Below are 23,163 nucleotides of genomic sequence, written 5' to 3'. Positions count from 1 at the left end.
AAAAAAAAAAAAAAAAAAAAAAGAATTAGATGGCAAAGTAAATAAAATTCGAGCTTGAGAAATGATGTTAAAGTAGTATGAGAACATTAATCTTAAGAGAAATTGCATGGCTATATTAATAGGAAGCATACTATAAGGTAAAAAGCGTGATTAAGAAGAAGTACGGTTCCTTCCAGTAAAGAATGATGCTTAAAACTCTCATACATTCAGAGGCAGGGCTTCTGGAATGTGCTATAAAGGGGCTGTAGCCAGCTTGCTGTTAGGAGATAGAAAGAATGAATCACTGGGGGCACAGTATCTCTCTTTCTAGCCACTCTCTTAGCTCTCTGCTTCCTGGTCACCATTTCATGATTAATTTTTCCTCTGGCAAGGCCTTTTTAGTATGCCTTTAGTATGCTTTTTAGTTCTGCCTTGGAACTACTAATTATGGACTAAAAACATGAGCCAAAATAAAACGGTCCTCCTTTAATATGTAGGTATTAGGCATTTTGTTCTCAAAATAAGAAACTGACTGAGACAGATTTTGATAGCAGAGAACCGCAGTTGTTGCTGTGACTATCTTACCATGTGGTTTAGAAGCCCTTGGAACTTGTTCACATGAGGAAAAGAATTATGTAGCAGCCCTGGAATGCTGTAAGCCAAACTTCATGAGAGATTTTGATTAGAACTCAGAAGACCAGAACGCTGATAGAAATGCAAATGGTAAAGCCATGCTCAGGAGGATTCAGTTGGTAAGGAGGACTCCAGTGGCAATTGGGCTAGAGGCCATATATGTCACTCTTTGGCAGAAAATGTTGTCTATATTTATCCCAAGTCCTGAAACTTTACAGGACACTGAGATTAAGAGTGGCAAATTTATTAATCTGGTGGATGAAATTTCGAAGGAGTCCAATAGTCACTTGTTGTACACATACTATTGGTGGCTTTTACTCAGATCTATTTTGAAAATCAGGAGCAAAAACTAGAGGCATAGGATGTCAAAGAGGCACCTGCAATGTTGGGACAGAGTAGAGCATAGTATGAAAAGATTAGAATTAGAAAGAAGTGAAGTACTTTATATCAAGTCTATAGAAAGGATCCTTGAGAATATGTTATGAATCAGCTAGATCCCACCATTCACAGGCTCAGGAATGAAAAGGTAAAAGAGTTTGTCTTGAGAAGAAAGCCCTGAGGAAATGGTTCTGTGGGGTTTGGTTCACTGTACTCAGCCATCCAAGCCCTTGGAGTCCTGTACAACCATGAGACAAAAGGGCCCAGTCATTGCTTAAGTTGATAGCCAATCTTGACATTACCCACATGGGGCCGGTTTTTCTACATGAAGCTGTGAGGATAAAGAACAGTGGAAATCACAGGCAATTGGAGAAGTCAGGAGCATGGAACATCTGAGAGAAACCACAGGCACTGAACAAAGCCATCCTAAGAAAAAGAATCTGAAGTCTGCAACCAGCAATGCCATCCATGGTGTGGGCAAACCCGTGGGACTTCACAGCTTGCACAAGTTGCCCCAGTGCTGGACACTCAGTTACAGTATTTAATGATTTCCCTGCTGGGTTTCAGTATTTTGCTCTTAATCCTTGTTACACCTCATTTCTTCCTTTGGGAATGAGAAAATTTACCTTGTACCATTGCACGTAGGCACTGTTTAGCTTTCTTTTTTACTTCTACAGGGCCTCATAACTAAAAGTTTTCCTTAAGTCTCAGAAAAGACCCTGGACTTGGACTTTTTAGTAACATTTAAAATGTTAAGACTTGAGTGAATTTTAGAGATAAACTAATTGTATCTTGCATAAAGAGATGTAGACGAGTCTTTTGGGGATCAGGAGTAGAATGTTATGGTTTAGATAAAGAATTGCCCATAAAATTCTCATGCATTCAGAGGTAGGGATTTTGGAAGGTTATTGGTTCATTGTTGCACTATAGCTGACTTTCTATTAGGAAGAAAGTTTCTTCAGAAGAGATGGCTCACTTTCTCCAGCTCTTTCTTTTATTCTCTGTTTCCTGGCTGCCATGTCATGAGCAACTTTTCTACACAGCATCCCTTTGGCCATGCCATTTTTGCCTCAGACTAGCTAACTATGGACTGAAACCTTTAACACCATGAACCTAGATAAATTTCTCTTTTTTAAGTTGCAGGAGTCTGATATTTTGATTCAATGAGAAGAAAGTGACTGAGACACGGTCTCTACGTAGTAATAAAAATAATACTTAGCAAAATATAACATTTTACACTTTTAGACTTTAAAAATCTTGAAATATAATTGAAAAAAGTATCTAGATAAATTAAAATTCTACTCTCATAGTGAGAGTTTTCAAATATCCAAACATCTCCATCAGTAATTGGCATATTCGGCAAATAGTGAGAATACAAAAAATTTTGAGCATGTCAACTAACAAATCTAGTATGATGACACATACATAGAATCATGCATGCCAAGGTTAAAGTCTGCCAGTGTTGTCAAGTTCACATGACCCATTTATCATTATTAATTCCTCAAGCACTAACATGTTTTTGTCAAATACCAAAAAATAAGTTATATGCAGTACCTATTCTGGGAGGATAAAGCACAGCATAAGCTCTGGATGATTCCCAAAGAACTTAAGAATCAGTACTAAAATATTTCAAAAGCATTTTAAAGTAAGTTATGCATCAAAAATAATAGACATTGTAATGAAATTAAAATCATCAAATAAAAATACACACCATACTAAAACATGAAAAAGCTGTATTTTTATAAATATCTCTTTCCAATCTTTAAAGATATGAATATCAAATATAACAAATTACAAATATTTGTCCAAATCCATCTGAATCAAAATTTTCTACTAAAAACCTACACTTGAGTAGTGTGCAGTCGTGTACCCCTATAATCCCAGAACCCTGGGAGGCTAACACAAAAGGACTGCAAGTTTCCCAGGCAACTTTGTTAACTTAGAACTTGTTTCAAAATTAGAAATATAAAGTAAGGTCTGATGATGTGCAAAGACCCTGGGTTCAATCTCCAGTACTGCAAAAATAAATAAAAATTAAAAAATAAAAACTTACTTTGGAGTACCAGGAAATATGCAATCTACTCCACATTTTCTCAAAATGTCACTATTTTGATGTATTTTAAAAGACTCTGCATTACCACTAATGTAGTCCCTCTTATTTTCTGGGCTCCAGGATTTGTTGATATTGGGCAACTGAGAATAGTACCAACCTAAGTCTGATTGAAATAGACACCTTCAGCTTACAATGAATAAGTTCCTTACATGGTACACACTTTCCATGTACACATTACAGATGTCATTTATATTTGATATTATCTTTTATTTCATAGAGAAAATGATACAATAAATAGTTTGAAATAGCTTCCATATAAAAGCCCTGTAATTGAGAGTTTCATTGATATATAAGGCAATTGAGAGCACTTTAATACTTCAGAATATATTTTGTACTGTATAAAAATTGGAAACTAAAATACATGCAGTACATAAAAATTTGGTACCTAGTCTATTTTCAGATACATATTAAAAACTGAAAGCAAAGGATGCCTATATTACAATTGGATGAGAAGAATACAACTACATGCAAGTGTAAAAATGAAAAATTAAGGGAAGAAAAATAATGCAAGAATTATATTGGTGAATATAGATATAAGAATACTAAATAACATATTCACAAATAGAATATGGCAATGTAAACACAATCATATAAAATTTGGATTTATCCAGAAAAGCAAAGATTATTTGAAAATGAAACTAACTTTATAAACATTAAAAATTAAAATCATTACAATAGATAAAGCGAAAATTATTTGAAAAATACTGGAAAACCATCCTCAAACAAATCTTTGAGGAGATAGGAATGTTTAACCAGATTTAAACATTATTCAATACATACATATATTGAAATATTACATTACTCCAAATTATTTACAATTTTATGTTCTTTAAGTATCATTTAAAATATATTTAAATGAAAAAATACTTTTGGGATACACATATAAAAAATCGTACATAGCTATGAAACTTAATAAAATAGATCCATGCTAATAAATACAAATAAATCTCATGAATATATTGAGAAAAAATAAAATTTGCTTGAGGGTAGTATAATTTGATACTAATTATATAATATTTTAAAAATTCTATTACAGTAATGCTTATGTATTGTTTATAGGTATTTACGTGTGTAATAAAAGCAGTTTTTAAACAAAAGTGTGTTCAACATGACAGTTTTCATAATCTTAATGGTAGGCACATAAACACTTATAATACTATCTATGTGCATGCCTCTGGAATACAAATATCCTAAAATAAAATTATAGTGATTGAGAAGGCTGTTGGGAACTTGAAATTTAGCAAATGAAATGATTATTTGTTTTTTTATAAAGAAAACAAGGATAGATATTTTTCATTCATTTTTCCAAAAATACTAGTAATTCTACTGTGTGCCAGACACCTTACTAGCTCATGAATAAATAGCAGTTGAAGAGAGACACTTTTATGGGTTCTTCTCTCACAGTCTTTACAATCTGAGCATTAATTCACAGTCAAGATTTATGTAATTTTACATTTAAAAATCTTATAACCAGTGATTAAAGTGGTAGTTTGTGACCACATAGGATAGTCACATGAAGCTAATTTGAATTATTTTAAAGAAAAAAAATCATTTTTTATTGAGAAGAGTTCCTTAATAGCCTAGATAAATGTGATGAAATTCAGCAAATCTAGTGAAACACACAAATTAATTGATACTAGTATAAATGCAGGCTTGTTTTTAGAATGCTGCACTACTCAGTTTTCTTTTGTAGTAAGCAAGAGTTTATTTGTTGATTTTTTTGTTTGTTCTCAATGGCTTAGGCATAGCTAAAGGTAATAAAGTCTATTTTCATTTTCTACATAAAATTTTAAGAAGTAGAGAATGTTAATATGTAAAATAGCAGTGTGCCAAATTTTCCAGTGATATGTCAAAATTCACTTTCCTTCCCAAACCTTACTGCCTCGCGTGAATTTATACTTTCGTATCATGACTATATAATCCATATCTAAAATTGTGATTATCAACTGCAATGATTCAATTATATTAATCCAACTACTTGTGAAATGTATTGAAAGTATTTGACTTTAGCAATTTGTAGGGCCCAGGTTTCCAGATGATTTTCTCTTTCTGAAGGAACACAAGGAATCGATTCAATATGTGTGTCGGCAAATGTCGGAATCAGCCTACAGGTTTATCCCTGACCGAGAGGTAAATGAGGATAAAAGACAAAAGACACAAAGATAATTTGAAATGAGGGGTCCTCTCGTGGACAAAGAGCCCCAAGTGTTTGGCTCACCTTGCTTTTATTCACTTAGACACAGGAATGAGCAATTAGATTAATAGAAAATTCATCTGCCTCTTATTTATAGCATGTACCAAGGTAAACATCCAGAACTCAGCTGTATCGACTCTTCTCTGAAATTTGCAACATGCTAGCATGGCTGCACACTGCCAAAGGAGGCAAAGCTTGCTGTTTTTGTCTTTTGTGTTCACTGGAAAGACCAATTAGGCCTTGATTCTCATTACCTGGTCTTCAGACTCCAGATTCCGTATTGTTAACCACTCATGTGTACAGCTGCTTCTCTTGTGAAGCTCAATGTTTCTCAAACCTGAGCAGGCATAATCACCTGGGATCACTTATTCAAACAGGTGTTCTGGCCCAGGGTCAGAGCATTTGTATTTCTAATAATTCCCAGGTGCTGCATAGCCCATTGGTCTTCAGCCCATGCACAGTGGTAGACCATGTTTTGGAGGTAGTTTTTAAACTATCTCACCACTGATAACCTTTTAAACAAGAAAGACTTTATCAGCCCAGGGCAGTGATCTGCAATCTGACTTCAGGACAGCAAGATGAAATAAACCTCTTAAAATTCTATGACTCTCTGAAATCCTTTCTAAACCAATATGGTTTAATTCTTAGAGACAAAATAAATATGATTTATATAATATTAAAAGCATTGTTAGCCTGTCAAAGGTGGTGAAAACCAGTGCACAGTAGTTTTCTTATAAACTTTCTACAATGAAAAGGAAGGTACATAATACACTGAACTCTGTTGTCTTTAAGAGCTAAACTCAACCTATAATTTGTGTGTAGGTACAAACTCAAGAGCTAATGTGTCAGGACTTTCTTTAATTCTGGAAATAAGACAGCTTTTAATATTAGATTCCTTGCATGTATGTTTGCTTCTAAAAGAAGATGTTCATTTAAGAGAAATATATAAACATACAAATTTTAACTCATGTGCTTCTATAGAGGGAAGATGCTTAGAACAAAGCCTGAGAGCTACACGAGGCAGGTTCTTCAGGGCCCAGGCTATCTGGAGAAAGACAACCGCTTGGATTTAAGCACCAATTACAGATTTTGCAGGCTTTAGCCACTCTCTCTCAGAGAAACATTCTACTTGGGTAGTTAGAAAGTTAATCAACTGAATATTTTACTTTTGAGTGCAAAAAAGCAAGTATACTGAGTCTTTTATCATATGAAGTAAATGTTGGTGAAAATAATTTTCAAATGAAATTCCAATTTAAGTGAGGGATGAAATCTCTCCCCCAAATGTTACCTGGATGTGTCCTTTAATGACTAACTTATCAGCTTTCCTTCAGTACATGAGAACTGGAAGACTCGGGCTCAAAGATGGAATTCTATGGTTTACTAGATCTTTCTACTGCCATGCATGACACATAGTGAAGTCTCATAAAGTAAAAAAGTCTGTCCATAATTATTGTCACTTTTGTGTTGGTTAAGAAAAAACTTTTCATTCGAGAAATGGTAATGATATAATGAAAACAAAATATTTCTTAATGATATATCTTCTGGCTAAAATACAAACCAAATATATAAGATTTAAACAAGAGAGAGAAAGAGCGAGAGAGAGAGAGAGAACATTAATTCATGCCAGTTCTTTAAAGATTACTTTGGACTTTAAGCCTCCAGAAATATGAGAAAATGCATTTCTTTTATTGTTTTTAAAGTGGTTTTGTTAACTCTTAATCTTTTTTTTTCCTCATTGAGTTTATTGGTACATTTTAGGTATACAGTACACTTATATTCATGATTGGGATCTTGTACCTTTACATGACAGTTCTTGGATCTCATTTTTCCCCTTAACCCTGCCCTCCCTTCACTCTTCCTGCCTTCCTTATTTACAAATACTTTATTTCCATTTTATCATTTTCTCATATTTTTTATTTTCCCTTATTTCCTTTCCTCTACCCTTCCCACTTCCCCTACACCTTTAGCCCTTTTCTTCTTCTTTCACATTGTCAATTATACCACTGGGATCTTATTTACAATTACAGTTTTTCACACCAGAGAAACTATTTGGTATTTACACATGTGTGGCTTATTTATTTCACTTGTGTGTATCCTCAATATGCATCCATTTTCCTATGAATGACTAGCTTCTCATTCTTTAAGGCTGAGTAGTATTCCATTTTATACAAAAATCACATCTTCTTTATCCAGTCTCCAACTGATGGGCAAATTGCCTGTTTCCAAGTTTTAGCTATTATAAACTGTGCCACTATAAACATGGATGGGCATATATCACTGTGATATGTTGTTAATTTTTCATCTTGAAGAAAGGTCTATTACTTGGAAACCAAAATGTAGGCATACAAAATGTTCATAAATTATGTTAATGAACTTTTGGCTAATGTAAATTCACATCTTTCAGAAGACTATGAAAAAGAATTTTAATGCAGTTACATACCTACAAATGCTCAGCCAAGATTCTTTTTCCCATTTGTTCTTTAGATAACTAGAATGCACTCAGACCATACCTCTCAAAATCCAGTGGTAAGCCCAGGAAATGCAGGAATCCTTCTTTAAATATTTTAATTTGTCTCCTGTTACTGAGCAGAGAAGCACCACCAGGAGAGAAGAAAATGCCTATGTAGAAATTATTTGTGTTTACTATCATATCTTAATTGTCCCCAAACTGCTCTACTAGAAGATTTATTTTGTAATAAACGTAGTGGTCCAGGTTTGCCTCTATGACTCCACTAAATATTTGTTTTGAAGAGCCTTGCTATACACAGTGGTAACTCTATAGGGAGTCCTTAAAAAGAGCTTGCTATCCAAACTGGAAAAGGTTTTTAAGGTGGATTACATCGCCTTTCCTGTTCCCATGTAGCTATTTCAGTTTGTGGCAAGAGGGAGGGAGGTGGGGAAAGGGAAGGAGGGGGAGAGAGAGAGAGAGAGAGAGAGAGAGAGAGACCCCATGTAAATAACCAATACACTTCACAAACTACTCAAATGAATTTGCTTAAATGATAGAGGAGAATCTTAAGAGGCCACCAGTAGATCTAAAGATATGCACTTGACTTGGCAGGGAGGAAGGATTAGGTTAAGATGGATCTTCGAATGGATTGGACAGGTGGAGGGGGGAAAGGGAGATTGTGATTCAACCATAAAGGGAACTGGGAGGAAAGGTGCTGTGGAAAAATGTAGCAGGAAGGGCTCAATGGAATGAAAATCACAGTGGTAAAGGTAGAGGGAGCAAGGACTATGAAAATGTATCATGAGGCTGCAGGGGCTAGAGAAGCCACACTTTGTGAGCATTCTTTAAGATTTCCACTGTTCCCTAACAGGAATTGGGGGTTTTAAACAGACACATATGTACTAGTACAGATTTCTCTCAGAAAATCTTGCTTCTTATTGGTTCTTCTTCCTTGAAGTCTTTGGGACTGAATCCAGGGCTTTGCTTATGCTAGGCCATGCTATACCAGTTGTATTATATTGTGAAACAAAGTCTCACTAAATTGCCTAGGCTTTCCTCGTATTTGTGATCCTCCTGCCTTAGCTACCTGAGCAGCTGGATTACAGATGTCCATCCCCACACTTTCCGATAAGCAGATTTTTCTTTTGTTTAGGAAGATGGTACTTTTCCTTATGAAGGCCTGGTAGTTCATGCTTGTAATCCCAGCACTCGGGAGGCCGTCAGAAGGATTGCAAGTTCAAGGCCAGCCTGTGCTACATAGGGAGTTTGAGATCAGCTTGTATTACATAGTGAGTCCCTGTCTCAAAAGACAAAATAAAACAAAAAAATAATAAAGAAAAAGAAAAAAATGAATGAGATTTGTGACTTGAATTAGTTGAACTGTGTTTTCTTTACCTCTGCACAATCACATATACCTTCATCCACTCGAGGTTCTTATACAAACTTCTTTTTATATCAGAGCTACTGGACTTTGACAGTGTTGTCTTTAATATTAGCTAACTTTAGGATATTCAAGTAGCTCAAATTCACACACATGTATATATACACACTAGTGTGAGTGAGCCCACCGGCCATTTTCACCCAGTGTTTCTGAGTGTTTTCTTCTGTATTTGGTGCTTCCTGGGCACCCTCACTAGTCTGCACAGTAGAGCATGGTACAGCTTTACCACAGGGTACCCGGGCGTGTGTGGACGGACTCACATCTACACAAGAGACAATGGGCAGGCATGACTCGAGCTTAAGGGACCCAGGGGCCCTGCTCCACGTCCCCTTAGTCCAAGTAGCCTGAGATATGAAAAGAGCACAAAGAGGAGAGATGATGGGATTTTTCTGCTGATGACATACAATTTAGGATGAGAAACGTAGCTAAAAAGACAGGTGGCCCCTTGGTGGAGCTTCAGCACCAGTTTTCGCTCTAACCCTTGATTTTTACGCTACCCATAATGTCACATAAATAAATGCATGTAGATTTTCCCAACAAAGGCAAGAACGCCACTACTTTGAAATCAAACAGTAAGTCCTAGGGAAATAAGTGAAAATGAAATTATTGTTTTGACTTGGACCCTGACAAGCTATGAGCCAGACTTCTGTTCACTGGTTTTCTGACCACTGCATAGGAAGAAAGTGGCTCTTTCCCTTAGCGTCCTTCTCAGTCTGCATGCCAATCCTGTTAGTGCACTACGTTTTTCCCTTAAAATTTAAACACTCATTTTCCCCCACCCACAGGATAAAATGCCAAGTGCTATTCTTTGATCGGCTATTGATTCTGTGCCATCTGTCATCTATGAAGCACGATTTCAAAGAAAGCAATGGTGCAGCATCTCTTAGCTTGAAATTGTCTCAGGCAATCACCTCTTCCACAGTGCCAGACTCAAACCTGTTTATTCCTTGACTGCCAGCATGATTTGTTTATGACTTTTTATTGTTTATAATTTACATCTAAATGAATTCACAAAATATAGTGAAAATTTGCATTTGAAGGGACATATTGAACAGGTTTATAAACCATTCTTTTCTGTAATCGGAGGTTCTAATGGACATCGTCAGTCACCCTAAAAGAGCTTTTCAATAAAACATCCTTTCCCATAAGTTTTCTTCACTTACTTCTGGAAGAGATAACAATTAAAATTGTTCTTTGGATAAAAAATGGTAATGAAGAAAATCTACGTCATGACTTTTACAATACTTAAAAAATGTGTAGTTCCAAAGAACATTCTTATATTAATTGCAGTGACACATACTTGTAATCGCAGCTACTCTAGAGGCTGAGGCAAAGGATTATCAGTTCAAGGGATACCTGAGTAATTTAGTGAGGTTCTGTCTCAAAATTTTAAAATAAAAATAAAAAGGCCTGAGGCTATAGCTCAGTGGTAGAGCACTTAAAGAAATACTGGCCAAAATAGAAGTTCGATTGAAAATTATCATATAAATTATAATTACACTCATTTTAAGAAAGGAAGCAAGGAATACATTGAGCACTTATATCGCACAAAGTATAATTTCCACTTTCTTAAATCACTCGCCTTTGTTCACCTAACCTATCTACTTTATACACATTTTCTTTAATTATGTTTCCTTTGTTTACAAGGAACAGAAATACATTCAAGTCAAGCCAAGAAAGAACAGGTGAGTTTATTAGCATACTAATTATTGAGCCCTCAAATTGAATCCAAAACACTACTGCATTTATCTGTGAACAAGACATAACATTGTCTCAGAGCTTAAGGGGAAGAACCCACTTTCTCAGGCGGGAGTCTGTTACATATGTGTACTGACTAAATTATATGTCCCATGCACTCTTTCAGCAGCCAAAAATAAGTAAGAAATTGTTACTACCCTTTTGTTACTTACACTGCATTGAGAATCACAAACATTAAACCAATTATTTTAAAGTTTAAAGTATAGTAAAGTTGTGCATGATAGAAATATTAGGTGTAGTGCCCAGTTGATCTTCAGAGAACATTGAAGATCTCTTAAAAGTGATTCTAAGATTGAAATCACGAAGAATAAACAGCAGGTAACTAGGCAAGTGGCACTATGAGCATTCACTTAGCACAGGTACATGTTGCCTAAATCCTCAGACCCTTCTACTCTACTTTTCTGCCTACCAGCTTGTTTTGGCTAATAAGAACTTTCCCTATGTACCATAAATATACTTTAATTCAACTACCGAGATCACACAACAATTGGCCAACTACGACCTCTGTTAAAATGCAGACTCTCATTGTCTTCCCCTGGTTTCTGGAGGACTGGGCTTCTCTTGGTTGTTATCATTTGTCCAATCAGTTTGGGAAGGGAGATGATGATCAGGGAGGGTCTTGAAGTAAATATTCATGACTGTGGTCCAGAAGAACAAACAAGAAGAAACAGTGGATTTTCCTGGTGAACTGATTTGCCTGTTTAAGATATACATGATTTTTGGACACACATGCAGTGTATCATGGGCAGTACTCTAGGAATTTTTCTCATTAACAAACAAGAGTCATACACACTCTAATCCAGCTTCCCACATAATGATGAGAATATATGGCAAGAGCTAAGAATGGCCAGAGGCATCGGCAGAATGTAGCTACAGAATTAAATGTTGCAGTCTCAGGAAAGGTATTCATGACCTTGCCTTCACTAGCTCTCAATTTCTAAATTTATATAGATTAGTAATGATGCTGTGAAAATAATTATGTCAAATTCCATGATTTGGATATTCACAATAAAATTACTCTAGTGGTATTTATTAGCAGCACATTTTTTTTTTATTTCTAGAGTTGGAAAAGCTCTAATTTGAATTCAAACACTACTAATTACTTCCTGTTATGAAAGTTATCTACCATGCTTAAGCTATAAGATTATTCAGCTATAAACTTGAAATACTAATGTCCCAATTAAGAATTCTATGAAAGCACATATGATAGGCCATCAAAAAATAACACTGGATTATACATGTATGGTTCAGTTAATTATAAAAGGTATAGAGGCAGAGTGGTACAAAGCTGTCCAAAGTCATCCGGGACCCAGGCTACTTCTATGTTGTTTCTGCTCCCCCATACTAAACAGTGGCTTTTTCCTTCAAAACACCGGGGTCCATGCTGTCTACTGAATCATTAGGCATCATGTGTGTATTATGGACCGTGGAAAAGGGGGAAAACAGGTGGGTAAGGGAATAGATTCCTTGAAAACACCTCCCAATGCCTTAAGTTCTACACCCAGGTCCTCGTACAGCTCACTGGCCAGCACTCAGGTGCATATGAAGTGCACATGCAAATATATTCTTTACCTGTACTTTTTCACTTTGAACAAAGCTTGAGTAATAAAAAGTGAAGGGAAAATAAATTGCTAAGGAAAAGCTGTCTCTGCCACAATATTGCTCATAGGATTATTGAGAGTTAGTACAGCTTAAAATCTTAGCACAGTGCCCAACACACTGATGGCATTATTACTATCAGCTGTCAAGAAAGTAAGTTGCTATTTACTCATTAAAAATATATGATCACATTTTAAAAGAAAATGATTCTGAACTATGTAAGTGCCTTTATTTTATTTAATACTGATTAAAATTTTAAAGGCAATGAATAAAAAAATCAAAATATGTAAGAACTCCAATTTAAGAAAGCAGTTAGAAATTAGACTGGAGAGTTTATAAATAAGTGACAATTTGATTCTTTATAAAATGAAAGATCTAAATGTAAGAAACTGCAAAAAAATAATATATTTATGGAAGGAATGTGGTTTTTCTTCAATTCTAGAACAATTCTCAATTTAAAAAACAACAAACTGCAGAAGTGATGATAATAGAACGTAGGCACTTCCCCGACACTCAGAGATTTTCACACAGTTCCATAGAAGTGCTGTGTAGGTGGAGAATGATGGAGAGAAAGTGTTCCTGTTCTCCTTCAGAAACATCTCATCTGTTCTCTGACTTGCTTTTTTTTACTTTTGCCTGTTCTCCCTGTTCTCTCTTTTCCTCTTAGTTTCTGCTTCTCTCTACTTCCTATGTCTATCTTTGTGCATTTTCCCCTTGGACTATTCAGACAGGCTACTTTGTTATGTTTTTGAGATTCGATGCAAATCATGATAAATGACTTTTATTCCTTTCTAGAAGGTATATCATCCTGAATCACTGCTTTCAGGCCAGAGATGGTGCCAGCTTCTCTTAACCCTAATTCGCTCTCGTAATATGGATGGAAATAGACTGCAAGAAACATGGTAGGCAAATGGGTTTAAGCTATACTAGACCTAGGCGTGTGTCAGCTGAGGTATGTAATTTAGTCATCCTCGGGTTCATTCCTCCTTCCTTTACAATGAGCATAATAAAGGTGTAGGGAAGGTGGGATGGGTAGGGGAAGGGTAAAAAGGGAAAAGAAAAAAATGTGAGATAATGAAAATATGGAAATAAAGTGGTTGTAGATGGGGAGGGGAGGAGGGGGTGAAGGGAGGGCAGGGACAAGGGGAAAAAATGAGAACCAAGACTTGTCATTTAGAGGTACAAGATCCCAACAATGAATGTAACTGTACTGTATCCCTAAAATGTACCAATAAACTCAATTAATGCTGAAAAAATAATTCCATATATTACATAAAGGCTTGTTTTAAGAATTAAATCTACTAATGTATATAAACTTCATAGAACAGTAAAAAGATGTGGAAGCACAAATATTGGTTCTTCTCATAAAGATGATTAATGAAACTAGAAACAAAAATTCCACAGTCAAGTGTCTGGTATCTACAAAATATTGTTTGTAAATAACACTATTTTACTGTTAAAGAAGCATTTTACTTTGCCATTAGATCAGTTAGAACTTCCCACGTGGTATAAAACAAACAAAAACTGGAGAGCAAATATGCTATGATTGATTCATCTGTTGTGTAAATTTTGTTTTCTGATAAGATACTGCAAATTGTCCAAATCTGTCCTCGTGGTGCTAGCCCGACAGCCAGTACCATCGCACATTGTTTGGATGATGATCCGTGATGCTTTATCCTGAGCCTTCCATCATTTCGTCTAACTCAGGAATACATCACCTCTCCAGTTAAATTTTTTTTCTAGATTACAGAAACTAATAAAGCATTCTCTAAATAATGAAAAAAAATAATAAGATAAGACTATAAGAGCAAGAAGCAATTTAAATATGTTCGGGGACCATTTTCATCTCCAGAATTAAGGATTATTTTAATGTTACATCATTGCCTTTTCTCTTTTACTTTCCTTTTTAGTTTTATTTTAGGATTCCCTATTTTTAATGTTCATACAGAGATTTCTTTAACTGAAATACCGAATAGTTTCTTTGGTGTGAAAAACTATAATAGTACACAGGATCCTAATGAGATAATTAATAATATGAAATAGGAAGTAAAGGGCTAAAGGTGTAGGGAAAGTGGGAAGGGTGGGGGAAAAGTAATAAAAGAGAGGAAAAAATATGAGAAACTGAAAAAATGGAAACAAAGTGTTTGTAAATGGGGAAGGGAGGAGGGGGTGAAGGGAGGGCAGGGACAAGGGGAAAAAATGAGAATCAAGACCTATCATGTAAAGGTACAGAATCCCAATGATGAATGTAACTGTATTGTATACCTAGATTGTACCAATAAACTCAATAAAAAAATAGAAAAAAATTTTTTTTCTTGTAGTTTGACATGTGTGTGCACTTGTGCATACTTTACTTTTACATCCACCAAACATGAAAATTGGAAATTAGAAATGCAAGCCAGGGATATTAAAGTCCAGCTACAACCTAAGTGATTGGGACCATGACTTTATGGCTATTCTGAGTCATAGCACCCCTCAAAACTAATAGATGCTGAATGCATGACACCACAGTCATGTATGATCATGGGCCAAATACTCGTTAGTCCACTGAGATGTCTTACTGAAGGGGAACAATTGGGTGATCTTAATTACATGACCCTGAAATAATGACACTATGCCAGTTATAATTTCAGGATAGAAACCCTCATGTGAAGGTTATTAGTTTCAAAGACAATATTCGATTAAAGAACCAAAATTTGTAGATGGAAGTTATACTGATAAGGACTTTATCTGTTTGTTTGTTTCTTTAATGAATTAAAGTTCCAGGATATAAATCCAGGACTCAAAAATTAGCTGTTTTTCTACAAACAATGACCAATCTGAACAAGTATTTAAGAAAACAATCTAATTTACTATAAAACCAAAATGGATAAAATACTTAGGAATAAGCTTAACCATGGTGAAAGACTTTTTTCCTAAAAGCTGCTAAAAGAAATCAAAGTCAACAAATAAATGCAAAGATACTCTGTGCTTGTGGCCTGCAAGACGATATTGTCAAAATGTTCATGCTACTCCTTCTGGTTAAGATCTAGGTCTCCCTAAACTCATCCACTCAGAAGTGGGTCTGTTCAAAGGTGCCTGGCTTATAGGACACTGTACTCATCAGTGGATCCATCTCTTGATGGGTAGTACAGGGGCTGAAGGAGCTGCTGGGAAGTGGGACCTGGGTAGAGGTGGGTCACTGGGGAGTGACTTGGAATGGTATAGTCCCTTCCCCGCTTTCCCCTCCACTGTGTGCTTCCTGGGCACCAGGACATGAGCATCCTTCTTCCTTTATGGCCGTCTGCCATGCCATTTCTGCCTTGGAGCCAGCCGGCTAAGGGCTGAAACTCCTAAAAACCACAAGCCAAAATAAATCTCTCTTCCTTCAAGTTGTGGGTTTCAGATGCATACTTTGACCAGGTGAGGAGAAAGTAACTAAGCTACTACTCACAGTGATTTACAGATTCACTGAAATTTTTACTGTAATTCCAACGAAAATTTTGTGTAGTAACAGAAAAAAAGCATCCTTAAATTATCATGAAACGTCAAAGAAACTTTAACAGCCAAAACAACTTTGAAAAAGTGCAAAGTTGGAAGACTCAACACTCTCTGACTTCAAAACATTGTACAGAAAAATGTTAATTAAGATGGTACAGTACTAGAGTCAAGACAGACATAAATCCCAGTGAAATAGAATTCAGAGCCCAGAAATAAAACACTTGCATATATAGCCAAATGATTTTCAACAGAGTCACAAAGATGACACAGTGAGGAAAGTTCTACCTCTGTCACAAATGGTGCTGGAAAAATTGGATATTTTTGTGTACAGCAAATTTATGAAGCAGGACTTACACTACTGACAAAAATTCACTCAAAATGGATTAAAGACTGAATGAACTATAAACACCTAAATTTATTTAATTCCCACATGCAAATATAGGGGAAAGTGGATTTGGCAGTGATTTCTTAGAGATGACACCAAAAACACTAGCAAGAAAATAAAAATAATAGACAAATACCGTAAGACTATGTCAAATTTATACATAAGCACATATATAACACTGACCCAACTACATAACTCACTCAAAGATCTAATTCACATTAAGACAATCATCATATGATTTTCATATTTTTACTTAATTCAATGATTGATATTATATGACATTAATTTATTGTTTTTGTGTTTACACATTATAGTCAAGATAAAGTCCTTGTCTTTTATGCACCAAAAGACAAAACAATGAAAAGGCATCCAAGGAATGGGAGAAAATAAGTGCAAATAACATGTCTGATAGGGAGTTAATGTAAAAAATATATAAGAGACTAGTATAACTCAGCAATAAAATGTAACCCAGGGCCAGGTGTAGTAGCACATGCCTATAATTCCAGTACTCAAGAGTTGAGGCAGGAAGATTGCCATGAGTTTGAGGCCAGCCTGGAATACATAGTGAGTTCAAGGCCAGTGTGAACAATATAGCAAGACCCTGTATCAAAAAACAAAACAAAACAAACAAAAACACCCAATTTAAAAATGGAAAAGTGAGTAGCATAGACTTTCTCAAAGAAAATATATAAATGGCCAATAAGCACCTGAAATATACTCATCATCACTGATCTTTAGGGAATGCCAATCAAAATAACAATGAAATAGTACTTCCTACCTATGAGGCTGGTCACTTCAAAAGAATAGAAAATAACAAGTGTTAATGAGATATGGAGATGCTGGAGTTCTTGAGCACTGTTGGTGGGACTATAAAATGGTATACCCATTCTGTAAAGCAGTAGGAAGATTCCTAAAAATATTTAAAATACAGTTATAATGTGTTCCATCAATCCTCCAACAGGATTCAAAGTGGGATCTCAAAGAGATATTTTCACTGCAGCTTTATCAATTATAGACAACAGAATAAAGCAACCCCAATATCTAATGGCAAATTAATAAAATGCAGTATGTACATATAATGATCTATTATATAACTTTAAAAATAAAGAAATGTTGTCACCTTGAGGATGTTATGCTGTGTAAAAAACAAAATGTAATACAAGGACCAATAGTGATAAGAAGAAAAGGAACAAAGGGGACGGGGAAATGGTGAGGCAGGGGAAGAGAAAGAAGGGAGTGGAATTGATAGGGGAAAATGAAAACAATGGAAACAAAGTCTTCGTAGATAGGGAGGGAGGGAAGGAGAGGTTGAAGACAGGCAGGGTATGGGGAAAAATAATAACCAAGATGGATTATGTAAAAGTGCAAATTTCCACAATGAATGTCATTATTTTGTATACATTAAATGCACCAATATAATTAATTTAAAAAAATAACAAATACTGCATGATTCCACTCATCTGAAATAGTTACAGTACTCAAATTACAGAAACAGAAAGTGAAAATGTGGTTACCCAGCACAGCAGGAGGAGAGAGCAAAATCTATCTTCAGTGGAATAAACTTTAGTGATATAGGATGAAAAATTCTAGTAATCTGTTGCACAATAATGTGAGTATATTTAACACTAATGAATCCTACACTTTGTCATCTTTGACAAAGGAGCCAACCATCCTCATTGGAGGAAAGACAGCCTCTTTAATAAATGGTGTTGGAACAACTGTATTTCTACCTGCCAAAGATTAAAATTAGACCCTTATCTTTCACCATGCACTAAACTAAAATCCAAGTGGATTAAAGATCTAAATATTAAAAAAGAAACACTAAACTTGCTGGAAGATGAGTTAGGTAGAACTCTCGAAGACATTGGCACAGGAAAAGACTTTATGAACAAATCCTCAGTAGCCTGGGAACTAGCACAAAGAATCAACAACTGAGATCTCATCTTATTAAAAAGCTTCTGCATTGCCAAAGAAACCACCAACAAAGCAAAGGGAGAGCCGGGGTTTGGGGAAGGAATTTTCATTTGAAAAGTTTATTTTGTAGTAGGTTTGTTAGTGGTTGAAGCATTAGAATAGTTAAAAAGTATAACATTGATTCTAATTTTCCAATGATAAATCGGTACTCAACTTGTTGACCCTCAATTCACTCTAGTTTAAAGCAATTTAGCACTGAAATTTAGAACAGGAATTTGGCTTAGAGGGTGGAATGTTATGGCTCATTGTTTTGATGAGTAGAGAATGGAGATAATAGCTAGAATGAGAATTAAGATTTCCTAAGGCGAGTATACCTCCAAATTTATTAGGGTTTTATCATAGAATTGCATATGTAAGCAGAAAACATTCTGGTTGAATATAGGTTGGAGAAATAAGTGGGTTCGCAGGTATAAAATTGTCAGGGTCTCATAAGAATCCCGGGGAAAATAAAACATTTTTTTAGTATAATTAATATTATGAGTAGAAGACCTAGTATATGTTTATTTAGGTAAGATAAGAGCTTATCAGAGCTTGAATTTTCTCCTCAAAGATTATTAGACCCTTTTTTATGCAGAAAGAATAGCTTGTTTATTACTAGCATTATGATGATGAATACTAGGATCAAGAAAAATGCAAAAAATTGTATGAGAGATGCTTTTGTCTACAGAGAAGCCTCCTCAGATTCATTCTACTAGGTTAGCGCCAATGTAGGGACAGCTCATTAATAGATTTGTAATGACTATGGCTGCTCAAAATGATATCTGCCCTCATGGCAGGAAGTAGCCTGTGAATGCTGCTGCAGCTGTGACTGGAAATAGTACTACAACTTCCACATTTCAAGCTTCTAGGAAGGTATAGGTTCCACAGTGAAAGTCTCATCTGGTACGTACACACAGGCAAATGAAGGAAACTGGGGCTCCATTTACAGAGAGGCAGTGGATGATCTACCCAGGCTGTACTTTGTGGCAGATGCATGTGACAGATGAGGATACAATGGCTGTATCTGCTGTGAAAAAGGTTTGCTATTGCTAGAGAAAGTCCAGAGATAATTCATAAAGCTGGACAGATTTCTAACTGGGAGCTGAAGTTTCCTCATACTGAGATATTAGATGGGGCTGGGAGGTCAGTAAATAAAAGTAAATAAAGTTAATAATTTTAATGAGGGGATAGTTTTTTTTTCTTTTGGGTTTATGATTAGTTTCTGTACCTGAAATACCATAATCTTTCAGGTCATTTGTCATAGTTAGAATCCACGTAGGAATCTTGGCTTTCTATACTGTGGTCTTATTAAGTACTTCATTTGTTGTATGTTTTGAATGCTTTTCTTCAATACTTTCACCTGTTTATGGAGGGCTGGCTTTAATTGTAAGTGATGGTATTAGGTGTACTATAGTGTTAAATTTTGTTGGTTCCTTCTTTTAAGTTGGAAAGTATTTTAAATGTATTTATTCATCATTCTCCAGACAGAATAATCCAAGCTTTATCAGGTAATCTCTACAATTTTAATCTTAGCGGATATACCATTGGTCTAATTAATGTAGATCTGTCTACTTTTTGCCTGACCATCTGAGATCAATGCTCTCAGTCATGTATTGCCTTCCAAAGCACATATGGTATTTTTTTCTAGTAGACCTTTTCCCAAGGCACTGACATATTTTGACAGATTCTCCCTACCTTTATCAAAAGCAAAGTTTTAAAAATGATAAATGTAACTGTACTATATGCTTTAAAAGTACCAATAAACTCAATGAGAAAAAAATAAATAAAATGGGTTTTGGCTGATGGATGAGTTTGAGAATCTAATGTAAATGATAACTATTCTCTCTGAATAAAAAGCACAGCAGTCCATCCTTCCAAAATTTACATACAAGTTTAAGAGATTCACAGAACCAATACCCATTAGTTAGCTCCTTAAAATCCATTCAGAAATTTTTTATCTTACCAGTTAATTTTAATATATGTCATAAAATTATACCAAACACTATGTTATAGATGAAATGCACAAAAGCATAAACAAAATTTAATTGCTTTACAACCTCCAGTTTGTTTCAACCCATAGGTATTGTTTTGCTTTCTTAATTGTAAATATGATATCATCCTTTAGGGTAGGACCCTGCTTAAACCCCTCAACACTTCAATCTTCACAAATAATTTACAAACAAATACAGTGATTATTTTAATCCTGTAAAACTGAAATTGAAATAAAGCATTTCTAAGATTTATGTGGTGACTGCTCACCTCATTTCCAACTCATAAAGCCAGATCCATTTCAAATTCCAATCATCACTGTCCAGGAAAAAGTTCATTATTTTTCTAACAGTACTATAGAACAACTTAGCAAAGTATGAATAAATCCTCTAACAAAATTCCGGAGAGACAGGGATATTACCCAGAGGTGACTAATAGTACCAGTGACTCCCATATACTGTTTTCATTAAGCTGGTACTTAGAGTTTAAGAAATTCAAGAGTCATGTAGTTCTTAAGAGACAGTAAACTGGTAAAAATACCCACTTCCATATAAATCTGAAGCCTAGATCCTTTCAGGTGTGAATTTCCAACAGAGATCATATTTATATATTTATCTCTCTCTCTTTTTTTTTTTCTTTTTGGTACTAGGGTCCTCGTACTTGTGAGGCAGGTGGCATAACCACTGAGCTAAATCCCCAGCAATCTATCTATTTATATGTCCTTTCCGCCAATGTTTGTTGAATAATTGCTGTAACAGATACACAACTTTAGCTAAGGAAATGTATTCACGATTATAGCCTATTTGCATTAAATACAGGCAAATTTTTCTATGTTCCTTTGGTGAAACAAAATAAAAAGAGTAGGAAGAAATAATTCAGTAGTTCAAATGGTGCTGCTCATCATTTGGTTAATGAATGAGGCCCATAGAGGGTGTGAGATGAGAAATACGACTTTGTAAAAATTTAATAGCTCTCATTTCCAACATGCCTCTCTGAACAAGAGAAAAGTGTGACCCACATGATTAATACATGGTATTAAAATTTTATATTTCTATATTTATGCTTTACTCTATACCATCATATTTATATATAAACATATCCAAAATCATTTATTTCATGGCACATTTAAAATTTTGCAGGTACTTTGATCACATATAACAATTTTCAAGTTATTTCCTAACATTAAAATCCAGCCAGATATGAAATGTTACTTTACTATTCTCACACTGAATTCCAAATAAGGAAAATATGCACCAATAATAGGAAGACACTCTGAATGGCATCTTCAAAGTGAGAATCCAGGAAGATAAATGTTGAGATTCGGTCTTCAAATGTATCTGAAGAAAGGACGCTCTGGCCCATGATAAAACCATCAAGTCAACTTTACAGTATTACAAGAGGATCAATTGGTTTATAGCATTATTTGACACCAAAAAAAAATTTTTTTTTAGGTCTCTAATGTAGCTATTTTATTGTTTACCCATATTGATGCTATAGATAAATTTCTTTTTAGAAAAAAATCGATGTAGAAAGTTGTTTAATGATAACACAGTTTTCTAGGGGTTATTATTTATTTATTTATTTATTTCCTCATTGAGTTTATTGGTACATTCTAGGTATACAGTACAGCAACATTCATTATTGGGATCTTGTACCTCTACATGACAGGTCTTGGTTCTCATTTTTTCCCCTTGTCCCTGCCCTCCCTTCACCCCTCCTCCCCTCCCCCTTTACAAACACTTCATTTCCATTTTTTCATTTTTCTCATTTTTTTTCTTTTCCATTTTTAGCTTTCCCCTACCCTTCCCACTTTCCCTACACCTTTAGCTCCTTTTTTTCCGTAATATCCTAATGATATAATGGACAATGTGAAATAGGAAGGAAGGGGCATCAAAAATTATTGAAATCATCCAAGTAAATTTCTTACTTCTCATCATTATACATGCAATTTAAATTTTTTTCATATAGATGTACCAACAAAGAAATAATGTAATTTCCTCAAGTTTTGTTATATACATCTAATGTAATTGCTTAGAATTCTGGACTTCTTGATTTGGTTTGGTTTAGTTTTGTCTAGTATTGTTCTACGACTGCGCAAAGAGACTCAATTTAGCTATGACTCTAGGCACCTAATTTAATCAAGGAGTTCTAAAATCTAACTTTAAGCCTTCAGTCCCACCAAGATATTAAATTTGACAAAATATGAAAAGATCCATGTGTAATGGAAGAGCTAGAGGGTGGCAGATTTTGAAGCTTAAATGTCATGTTGTATGTGTATGTTAACTCACTGACACTGGTGAGTCTTTGTGGCTTTTATGCAAGGAAGTTATGTATCTGTCTGACAAATTTCTTTTCCTTGATTGAGATTAGTAGGCAGAGGTTGCATGTCCTCTACTATTTGGTTCTTTCTCATCTTCCACTTTGCGTATTTCTCCTTTATCACTCAATTTCTAGGCATAATTTCTCTGTTTCCTTTTGCTTCCACTCTCTACAGAAACCATATCTTTCAAAGATTGCTCCTGCTAATGCCACCTACTTTTAAATTTCTTTGCACGATCTACACTCTTATCTACCAGGCTCATGTTTTTCAATATTTCCAGATCTCTTAGGGTAACTTTGTTTTCTGGCAATAGTTTTAGAGGAATTCTAGGGCTATTGTAAATCTCCTCTTTCCTCCTCAGCAATGGTTTATGGTCATTTTTCTCACTGCAAGATGTTGCTACAGGGGGTGGTTTTCAGTAGAGCCACAGACCCCTGCCAGGATTTATATATATACATATATACATGTATATATATACATGTATATATATTA

The sequence above is a fragment of the Fukomys damarensis genome, unplaced genomic scaffold (assembly GCF_012274545.1).
Source record: "Fukomys damarensis isolate Sample0158 unplaced genomic scaffold, DMR_v1.0_HiC HiC_scaffold_15, whole genome shotgun sequence".
In the NCBI taxonomy this organism is placed as follows: Eukaryota; Metazoa; Chordata; class Mammalia; order Rodentia; family Bathyergidae; genus Fukomys; species Fukomys damarensis.
This window is presented reverse-complemented; position numbering follows the sequence as displayed.